Source organism: Aulonocara stuartgranti, assembly GCF_965226115.1.
Source record: "Aulonocara stuartgranti genome assembly, chromosome: 5".
NCBI lineage: Eukaryota > Metazoa > Chordata > Actinopteri > Cichliformes > Cichlidae > Aulonocara > Aulonocara stuartgranti.
Genome location: NC_138943.1, coordinates 30,890,930 through 30,901,454, shown reverse-complemented (window position 1 = coordinate 30,901,454; position 10,525 = coordinate 30,890,930). Strand labels below are relative to the sequence as shown.

Here is a 10,525-nt window from a genome sequence, read left to right as displayed (position 1 = left end):
TGCGCCATCTGTTGGCACCAATTACAGTAGAAAACATGATTGCGACAACACGTTTTTTGGGGAAAAATAACAGAGATTGAAACTTTATTGATAATTTGTCCAAGTTGAAAAATGCCCTCCTCCAAAAATATCACGTGACAACCTCATTGCCTTACAGAATTATGACGTCACACACGTAGAATCTTACCACCATTCTTTCCTTTGATCCAAAAACCTATAAATAGGGGTGAAGAGCAACGACTTTTAGTCCGTTTCTCGCAGCCTTGATGTGTGCAGCATTGAACCGTTCGCCAGAAAAGCCTTTTGAAATATTTGGATCCTTTGCAGTTGTAACTGTATCCAGACCCAACATGTCTCAAACAAATCCAAAGGGACAAGAAGTTGACCCATACGCTCTTCCCTGGGATGAGCCACTAGACTCTTCCCTTTCCTCTCTTCCTTGGTGTGACCAAGTGGAACTAGAGGAAAAGCGTTTGGAAGAACTGGAGGATGAAGCGCTCAGAAACACAGAGAAGATTAAGTTCTTGATGGAGGAAAATGAGCGAAAGAGCGCTGAACTAAAAAAGTTGTCATACCAGCTTCAAGAAAAGGAAGCTATTATTGAGGAGAAACAACAAGATCTCCATGACATGGACAAAAAGAACCAGGAGCTCCAAGGAAAGCTTGATGAAGCCCTGCAACAAAATAAAAAACTTGTCCAAGAGAAGAAACAAGATGGCATGAAGAAGAGAGGGCTGCACAGCAATCTCCAAGAAATGGAGCTAATGTACAGTGTAGACAAAAAAAGGCTTGATCGCACACTGCAAGAAAATGAAAAGCTTCTCAAAGAGAAAAGGCAAAAGGAGTTAAAAGAGAAAGAAATGCATTCCAAGCTTCAGAGCATCAAGCAACACATTGAAAGCTTGCAAGGAAAGCTTGATCAAGCTCTGCGACAAAATAGAAAACTCCTCCAAGAGAAGATGCAAGACAGCACAAAGAAGAGAGGGCTGCACTCCAAGCTCCGAGACATGGAGCTAATGTACAATGTTGACAAAAAAAGGCTTGATCGCACAGAGCAAGCAAATGAGAAGCTTCTCCAAGAGAAAAGGGAACAAGAAATCAAACAAAAAGAAATGGATTCCAATCTGCAGAGCATCAAGCAACAAAATGAAAGCTTGCAACGAAAGCTTGATGAAGCTCTGCGACAGAATAAAGAAATCCTTCAAGAGAAAGAGCAGCTGGACAGAAAGCAGGGAGACATGGAGTGCCAACTCCAGCTCATGGAGGGAAACGACAGGATGCTGCAGGTAAAGTTCGAAGAGACACTGCACAAATATCAAGACCTGCTTCAAGAGAGAGAACAGCTGGTCAGTAAGCAGAGAGAAGAAAAACTTCTTCTCCAGGAGTTTGAGAAACAGGAGGCAACATCTAAAGTGCTGAAAGAAAGGTTGGAAGAAAAACAAGCTGAAATAGAAGAAGTGGAGAAAAAATGCAACAAGCTGCAGAAGCAAAACACCGAAACAATCGAGGAGCTGAAAATCCTCATCCTCGAGAAAAAGGTGCTCGTGGAAAAGCAGCTGAAGAAAAAGAAAAAACGCTTCTGCTTCTTCTGGAGGAGGAACACTCCTTCTTTCAGTACTGCCAATGTCGCCTCTTCCTCTCCCACCTCTGCTCCAGCTTAATTCCCCCCCCCCTCCCCTTAACTACTAACACCTCTCCCATCTCCCTCCCCTCTTTTCACAATCACCCCCCAACCAGTCCCGACAGTTGACTGCCCCCTCTAGAGCCTGGTTCTGTCATAGGTTTCTTCCTTTAAAGGGAGTTTTTCCTATCCACTGTCGCCTAGTGCTTGCTCAGAGGGGATTGTTGGGGTTTTCTCTCCTCTCTCCCTTTACTTTCCATCCCACCCACCCCCACCTTTTCTTTTTTCTTAATAATTGAACAATAAAAACAATTGGCCGCTAATTAAATGTGTCAAATCAATGTCTTTATTCAAGAATACAAGAAATGGGTAATAGCTGCATGTGTGTTTGTGTGTGTGCATAATATGCATACTTTACGTGTTGGATCCAAATCCCACAAGGAATTAAATAAAACAAGAAGACAAACAAAAACAAATATTTCTCTCCCTTCCCAGGTCAGGAATCAGGATGAGGAAGAAATGAGGTCAGATCAGTGCAGGTTTTTGCACTACTGACATAAAGTTTCTGCTGATTAAAAAAAGTATGTCGATATTTCTGAAATACATTTGCAAACAAATAACTTTGACAACTTGTGTTTTTTCATAAAAGAAAAAAGAAAAATCAGAGAGCAGAGCTGGTAAAACAGCTTAGCTCCGCAGGTTACAGGAGATCAGATGCCAAATACTTTTCATGACAGTCTTCGTTATTGCATAAATCTCCCCTTTTATCATTGATCAGTAAATCACTGCATATACATTCATCTAACCGTTATAATTTCATGAGTAAAGATTCTCAGATGACTGAATGGCGGTTTTAGTAAATGTTGAACTTTATTGTGATTTCTATTTTTAGAATCAATTGCACACATTTTGATTTCGTTTTGCAAGCTGCTGATTTCACACAGATCCACTGCCCAAACGTGCCTTTGAGTTTTTCATCATTTAACAAGAATAGGCTCAGGCAATCATTGTGGAATTAGGCTTTGGGAAGGTCTGGGGACAGGTATGATGGTGGTGGTTTTAAAGCACTGTGGCACAACAGCTTGACTCAGGGAGATGTTAAAGATGCCCGCTAGGACATCAGTCAGCTGGTCAGCACGGGCTCCGAGCACGCGTCCAGGTATATTGTCTGGTCCAGCAGCTTTGTGTGGGTTGACTTTAGTGAGAGTCCTTCTCACACTGGCCGTGGACAGGGACAGCACTTGGTTGTCTGGCAAGCGGGTGGCCCTCTATAGTCCGTCTTGCGTCCCATTTAAGCAAGTGCGTGTTCACACTGCCCCTGGATGTCCTGGCCTCTGAGGTTAAGGTGTACGGCTCCTGGTTGTCAACTGACCAATTTATCATGGCAAAGCCTGTGGTGGACAAAAGATAAGAGGCTGATTATAAAAATGATCCATGCACGCCTTATGACCTACAGCATGTACAGTTAACACAGCTAAATGGCTGTGAAATTGTAAAATTACTTTTGAAATAAAGCTATTCAAAGTCAATTAACTGTGACTATAATAATAGCAATGTTAGCCAGCAAACAAAACGTTAGCACTAATTAAAATAAGCTGCTAGGTGATGTTACTGTTTCAAGTTCTCTCATTGTTTGACATGTAGGGCAGATATTTTGGTGACACTGAGATCAGCCAGACACTAAACAGCAGTGTAATATCAACGCTAGATTAGATGTTTTCTAATCCGATAAAATGACATTATTCCTGTTTATAGAAGATGTTTGTCGTCTGTTTGTTTGACTGACAGGAACAGGAAATAGTGGTTGGAAATTACTGTTGGTGTTACATGAGGGTAAAGAAGGGCTTTAAGCACCTGGGTAAAAACTGGACCCATGATGAAACACTACAACAAGTACAACATATTCTTCAGTTTTAATATGTGACCATACTGTGCAGACTGCTGATGAGTTACACGGTTACATTTCATTAATCATTGTTAAACTAAAGTGGTAAGCAGTTACTTTATCCTTTCACTTAAAATTTCCAGGAAAAACACTACCTTGGCTACTTTTGTGCTTACATTTGATCTATGCTGGGTCACTACTTTTGCACTATAATGCTGCTGCTGACACCTTGGTTCACACTGACAACTAGAAAAAAGCTGATAGGAAAAGAAGGATGGAAAATGCCTGGAATTTAGTTACACTTGCAAATACTGCTTCCTCCAAACTGCAAGCATCAATTGTCAGGCTCAGGAGAGACTCGGAGGCAGACCGTCACTTAAGTTCACAATTTATTTACACACAGACACCAGGTGCGGATATATACAGGTGAGGGGGCACAGGAAGAGGGTCTCCGGGGAACACAGGCACGGGAAGGGGATGGCTATGTACACAATCCTTCACTGGAGCTCAGGTAGCTCGGACTCCGGCTTTTAGCTCACCAAACGGCGGTCCTCAGGCTGGCGAGAAATCTGACACAGGGAGGAAAAACAGGTAAGTTGCGGCACGAAAGAAACTCGGGAAAAAGCTCAGATTGGCGATGACACTGACGAGTGTTACACAATAATCCAGCGAAGAAGCACTCTCAGCAGCCGCCTTAAGAAGTGGATGAGATGATTGTTTGCAGGTGTCCGAGCCAGGGGCTGGAGCCGTCATGACTCCGCCCCGGTAGAGCGCAGTGCGCGGGAGGGGAGAGAGATGCAGCACAACAAAAACACTTGTAGCCATACAGAGTCAGCCGAGAAGGCACAGGCTCATGACATCAATAAAATGTTACAGTATTGTTTTCTAGATCTGTGCATATATCCTTATTGGTAGTTTTCTCGAAATAGAAGATCTTCATTTTAAAAGAAAACCTCTGATAACATTGCTGAAGCTAGCGCCCACCCCTACTGCGCATACTGCAAATAGAAAACTGATATATACTTACATCATGGAGCAGTTGATGTCTGGTTTCCGACAAATACAGTAAAGAGGTGCGTTCTCCCCCTCCATACCAGTGTTCTCAGGCACTGGTACATGGTCAGTGTCAGACACTTCACTGTCCTACAACATACCACATAGGACCACATTAGAAATGACATATTACAGTAGAAAACATTATTGCGACAACACGTTTTTTGGGGAAAAATAACAGAGATTGAAACTTTATTGATAATTTGTCCAAGTTGAAAAATGCCCTCCTCCAAAAGTATCACGTGACAACCTCATTGCCTTACAGAATTATGACGTCACACACGTAGAATCTTACCACCATTCTTTCCTTTGATCCAAAAACCTATAAATAGGGGTGAAGCGCAACGACTTTTAGTCCGTTTCTCGCAGCCTTGATGTGTGCAGCATTGAACCGTTTGCCAGAAAAGCCTTTTGAAATATTTGGATCCTTTGCAGTTGTAACTGTATCCAGACCCAACATGTCTCAAACAAATCCAAAGGGACAAGAAGTTGACCCATACGCTCTTCCTTGGGATGAGCCACTAGACTCTTCCCTTTCCTCTCTTCCCTGGTGTGACCAAGTGGAACTAGAGGAAAAGCGTTTGGAAGAACTGGAGGATGAAGCGCTCAGAAACACAGAGAAGATTAAGTTCTTGATGGAGGAAAATGAGCGAAAGAGCGCTGAACTAAAAAAGTTGTCATACCAGCTTCAAGAAAAGGAAGCTATTATTGAGGAGAAACAACAAGATCTCCATGACATGGACAAAAAGAACCAGGAGCTCCAAGGAAAGCTTGATGAAGCCCTGCAACAAAATAAAAAACTTGTCCAAGAGAAGAAACAAGATGGCATGAAGAAGAGAGGGCTGCACAGCAATCTCCAAGAAATGGAGCTAATGTACAGTGTAGACAAAAAAAGGCTTGATCGCACACTGCAAGAAAATGAAAAGCTTCTCAAAGAGAAAAGGCAAAAGGAGTTAAAAGAGAAAGAAATGCATTCCAAGCTTCAGAGCATCAAGCAACACATTGAAAGCTTGCAAGGAAAGCTTGATCAAGCTCTGCGACAAAATAGAAAACTCCTCCAAGAGAAGATGCAAGACAGCACAAAGAAGAGAGGGCTGCACTCCAAGCTCCGAGACATGGAGCTAATGTACAATGTTGACAAAAAAAGGCTTGATCGCACAGAGCAAGCAAATGAGAAGCTTCTCCAAGAGAAAAGGGAACAAGAAATCAAACAAAAAGAAATGGATTCCAATCTGCAGAGCATCAAGCAACAAAATGAAAGCTTGCAAGGAAAGCTTGATGAAGCTCTGCGACAGAATAAAGAAATCCTTCAAGAGAAAGAGCAGCTGGACAGAAAGCAGGGAGACATGGAGTGCCAACTCCAGCTCATGGAGGGAAACAACAGGATGCTGCAGGTAAAGTTCGAAGAGACACTGCACAAATATCAAGACCTGCTTCAAGAGAGAGAACAGCTGGTCAGTAAGCAGAGAGAAGAAAAACTTCTTCTCCAGGAGTTTGAGAAACAGGAGGCAACATCTAAAGTGCTGAAAGAAAGGTTGGAAGAAAAACAAGCTGAAATAGAAGAAGTGGAGAAAAAATGCAACAAGCTGCAGAAGCAAAACACCGAAACAATCGAGGAGCTGAAAATCCTCATCCTCGAGAAAAAGGTGCTCGTGGAAAAGCAGCTGAAGAAAAAGAAAAAACGCTTCTGCTTCTTCTGGAGGAGGAACACTCCTTCTTTCAGTACTGCCAATGTCACCTCTTCTTCCCCCACCTCTGCTCCAGCTTAATTCCCCCCCCCCTCCCCTTAACTACTAACACCTCTCCCATCTCCCTCCCCTCTTTTCACAGTCACCCCCCAACCAGTCCCGACAGTTGACTGCCCTCTCTAGAGCCTGGTTCTGTCATAGGTTTCTTCCTTTAAAGGGAGTTTTTCCTATCCACTGTCGCCTAGTGCTTGCTCAGAGGGGATTGTTGGGGTTTTCTCTCCTCTCTCCCTTTACTTTCCATCCCACCCACCCCCACCTTTTCTTTTTTCTTAATAATTGAACAATAAAAACAATTGGCCGCTAATTAAATGTGTCAAATCAATGTCTTTATTCAAGAATACAAGAAATGGGTAATAGCTGCATGTGTGTTTGTGTGTGTGCATAATATGCATACTTTACGTGTTGGATCCAAATCCCACAAGGAATTAAATAAAACAAGAAGACAAACAAAAACAAATATTTCTCTCCCTTCCCAGGTCAGGAATCAGGATGAGGAAGAAATGAGGTCAGATCAGTGCAGGTTTTTGCACTACTGACATAAAGTTTCTGCTGATTAAAAAAAGTATGTCGATATTTCTGAAATACATTTGCAAACAAATAACTTTGACAACTTGTGTTTTTTCATAAAAGAAAAAAGAAAAATCAGAGAGCAGAGCTGGTAAAACAGCTTAGCTCCGCAGGTTACAGGAGATCAGATGCCAAATACTTTTCATGACAGTCTTCGTTATTGCATAAATCTCCCCTTTTATCATTGATCAGTAAATCACTGCATATACATTCATCTAACCGTTATAATTTCATGAGTAAAGATTCTCAGATGACTGAATGGCGGTTTTAGTAAATGTTGAACTTTATTGTGATTTCTATTTTTAGAATCAATTGCACACATTTTGATTTAGTTTTGCAAGCTGCTGATTTCACACAGATCCACTGCCCAAACGTGCCTTTGAGTTTTTCATCATTTAACAAGAATAGGCTCAGGCAATCATTGTGGAATTAGGCTTAGCATATGTGACAGTACATGGCACAAAATAAACAAGAGGTTTCAATGTATCTAAATTTTTGTTGACTATAATGAAAATATATACTCTTTAGTATATATTAACCACTGGATGCAAAGTAATATATACAAAGGAAAACTTTCTGAATCACATATTCGTATCTGTAAATGAAAATATATGTAGTGTGTATATATTGTTTTTTGTTTTATATGTCTGAAACAAATAAAGATACAATACAATACAATACAATACAACAATACATTTAGTTTTACATTTCAGATCACCATAATAGGATAACCACAATCCACAAATCATTCTATGTTTGAGTAGTTTACAGAACCAGTAGTTAGTAACTACTGGTTCTGTAAACTACTAGTTAGCAGCCGCAAGTCTGCTGCTTCAATTCAAGCATTGTAAGCATTCCTTTATACACAGCATTTCAGTCAGGTTGAGGTCTGGGCTTCCATGCTGCAGATTTCCTGCTGTACTTGGGGTCATTATCCTTGTGCACGGCCTAATTTAGGAGAAGCTTTAGCTGTCGGACAAACGGCCTCACATTTGAGTCTAGAAAACTTTGTCATGCAGAGGAGTTTGTCACCTTGCAGCTGACAATCTCTTGTGGCTGCAGAACGAGCTCAAATCATGACTGTTACGTTTCGGTGTTGTCAGTGTTTTGTTTTTGCGTGACTGTCATGTGTTTCCTGTTTTATTTTGAAGGTCTGTTGTTATCTTAGTGTGTTCAGTTTACGTTTCCTTGTCTCGTCAGGTCTAATTTGCCCCAGCTGTGTTTCCCTCCTGTGGTCCATTCCCTGATTGCTCCTTCTATGTATTTAAGCCCTGTGTGTCAGTTGGTCATGGTCGCGATCTCCCCCGTGTTGTAAATAGTTTGGTGGTTTGATGTAAATAAATAGTCTGTTGTAAATAGCTGTCAATGGGTTTGTTAATATTTTCGTTTGAGACACCTTCGTTTTGGGATTTTGGTGGAGAGCTTTAGTTTGTTTCTCGTGTGTTTTTTTTCTTATTTTTATTTTCATACGTTGCACGCCGGTTGCCTAGGCCGGGGTGTAACAATGACCCTTAAACCAGCATGCTTGACAGCTGGTTTGAGCATCCGCTATGTTTTACATACAGGGAGTGCAGAATTATTAGGCAAGTTGTATTTTTGAGGAATAATTTTATTATTGAACAACAACCATGTTCTCAATGAACCCAAAAAACTCATTAATATCAAAGCTGAATGTTTTTGGAAGTAGTTTTTAGTTTGTTTTTAGTTTCAGCTATTTTAGGGGGATATCTGTGTGTGCAGGTGACTATTACTGTGCATAATTATTAGGCAACTTAACAAAAAACAAATATATACCCATTTCAATTATTTATTTTTACCAGTGAAACCAATATAACATCTCCACAATCACAAATATACATTTCTGACATTCAAAAACAAAACAGAAACAAATCAGCGACCAATATAGCCACCTTTCTTTGCAAGGACACTCAAAAGCCTGCCATCCATGGATTCTGTCAGTGTTTTGATCTGTTCACCATCAACATTGCGTGCAGCAGCAACCACAGCCTCCCAGACACTGTTCAGAGAGGTGTACTGTTTTCCCTCCTTGTAAATCTCACATTTGATGATGGACCACAGGTTCTCAATGGGGTTCAGATCAGGTGAACAAGGTGGCCATGTCATTAGTTTTTCTTCTTTTATACCCTTTCTTGCCAGCCACGCTGTGGAGTACTTGGACGCGTGTGATGGAGCATTGTCCTGCATGAAAATCATGTTTTTCTTGAAGGATGCAGACTTCTTCCTGTACCACTGCTTGAAGAAGGTGTCTTCCAGAAACTGGCAGTAGGACTGGGAGTTGAGCTTGACTCCATCCTCAACCCGAAAAGGCCCCACAAGCTCATCTTTGATGATACCAGCCCAAACCAGTACTCCACCTCCACCTTGCTGGCGTCTGAGTGGGACTGGAGCTCTCTGCCCTTTACCAATCCAGCCACGGGCCCATCCATCTGGCCCATCAAGACTCACTCTCATTTCATCAGTCCATAAAACCTTAGAAAAACCAGTCTTGAGATATTTCTTGGCCCAGTCTTGACGTTTCAGCTTGTGTGTCTTGTTCAGTGGTGGTCGTCTTTCAGCCTTTCTTACCTTGGCCATGTCTCTGAGTATTGCACACCTTGTGCTTTTGGGCACTCCAGTGATGTTGCAGCTCTGAAATATGGCCAAACTGGTGGCAAGTGGCATCTTGGCAGCTGCACGCTTGACTTTTCTCAGTTCATGGGCAGTTATTTGGCGCCTTGGTTTTTCCACACGCTTCTTGCAACCCTGTTGACTATTTTGAATGAAACGCTTGATTGGTCAATGATCACGCTTCAGAAGCTTTGCAATTTTGAGACTGCTGCATCCCTCTGCAAGATATCTCACTATTTTTGACTTTTCTGAGCCTGTCAAGTCCTTCTTTTGACCCATTTTGCCAAAGGAAAGGACGTTGCCTAATAATTATGCACACCTGATATAGGGTGTTGATGTCATTAGACCACACCCCTTCTCATTACAGAGATGCACATCACCTAATATGCTTAATTGGTAGTAGGCTTTCGAGCCTATACAGCTTGGAGTAAGACAACATGCATGAAGAAGATGATGTGGACAAAATACTCATTTGCCTAATAATTCTGCACTCCCGGTACGTCTGTAGACAGCTCTCCTGACCTCCTCTGCATATGATGATGATGATTTAGACTAAATTTGGAGTCATCACTCCATCAAACCTTTTGCCCCTGACTTTCAGTCCAGTACCTGATTAACTTGGCATACTTCAGCTTCTTTTCCTTGTTTGCATCCCCTAACACAATCCCTGCTAATGATACCATGTCCCAGCAGTCTGTCTTTTCCTATCAAGTGTTAAACTTTGAGTTTTTGTTCTTTCTTTTGAGATATATATGTATTCAGTCATTGGTTGACACACCATTTAGTCACTGATAGGCTGATACAATAATATGGCTTCACGATTTCTTGTTAAGATTTGCTTATTTATAGTAAATGTAGGCACTACAGTAGTATAAAAGTACCACTAATATTAGGTAGGACGTAAAAGGTTATTTACATAAGCAAATATATTACATTTTCGGTGTGTCTCCCCCACTCACCTAACGCAAACACACTCACAGAGAGGGAAAGAGAGAGAGATGGAGAGAGACAGAGAGTGAGAGA

The 10,525-nt window shown here is 41.5% G+C and overlaps 1 long non-coding RNA gene across 1 annotated transcript; it reads right to left on the bottom strand.

Moving 5' to 3' along the window:
• Nucleotides 1-1,944: 1,944 nt before the first annotated feature.
• Nucleotides 1,945-4,665, bottom strand: LOC309706144. The gene is made up of 2 exons (XR_014276683.1): nucleotides 4,534-4,665; nucleotides 1,945-3,012 (listed from the first exon to the last, which is right to left on the bottom strand). It is a non-coding gene; the product is annotated as an uncharacterized lncRNA (long non-coding RNA).
• Between the last annotated feature and the right edge of the window lie 5,860 nt (nucleotides 4,666-10,525).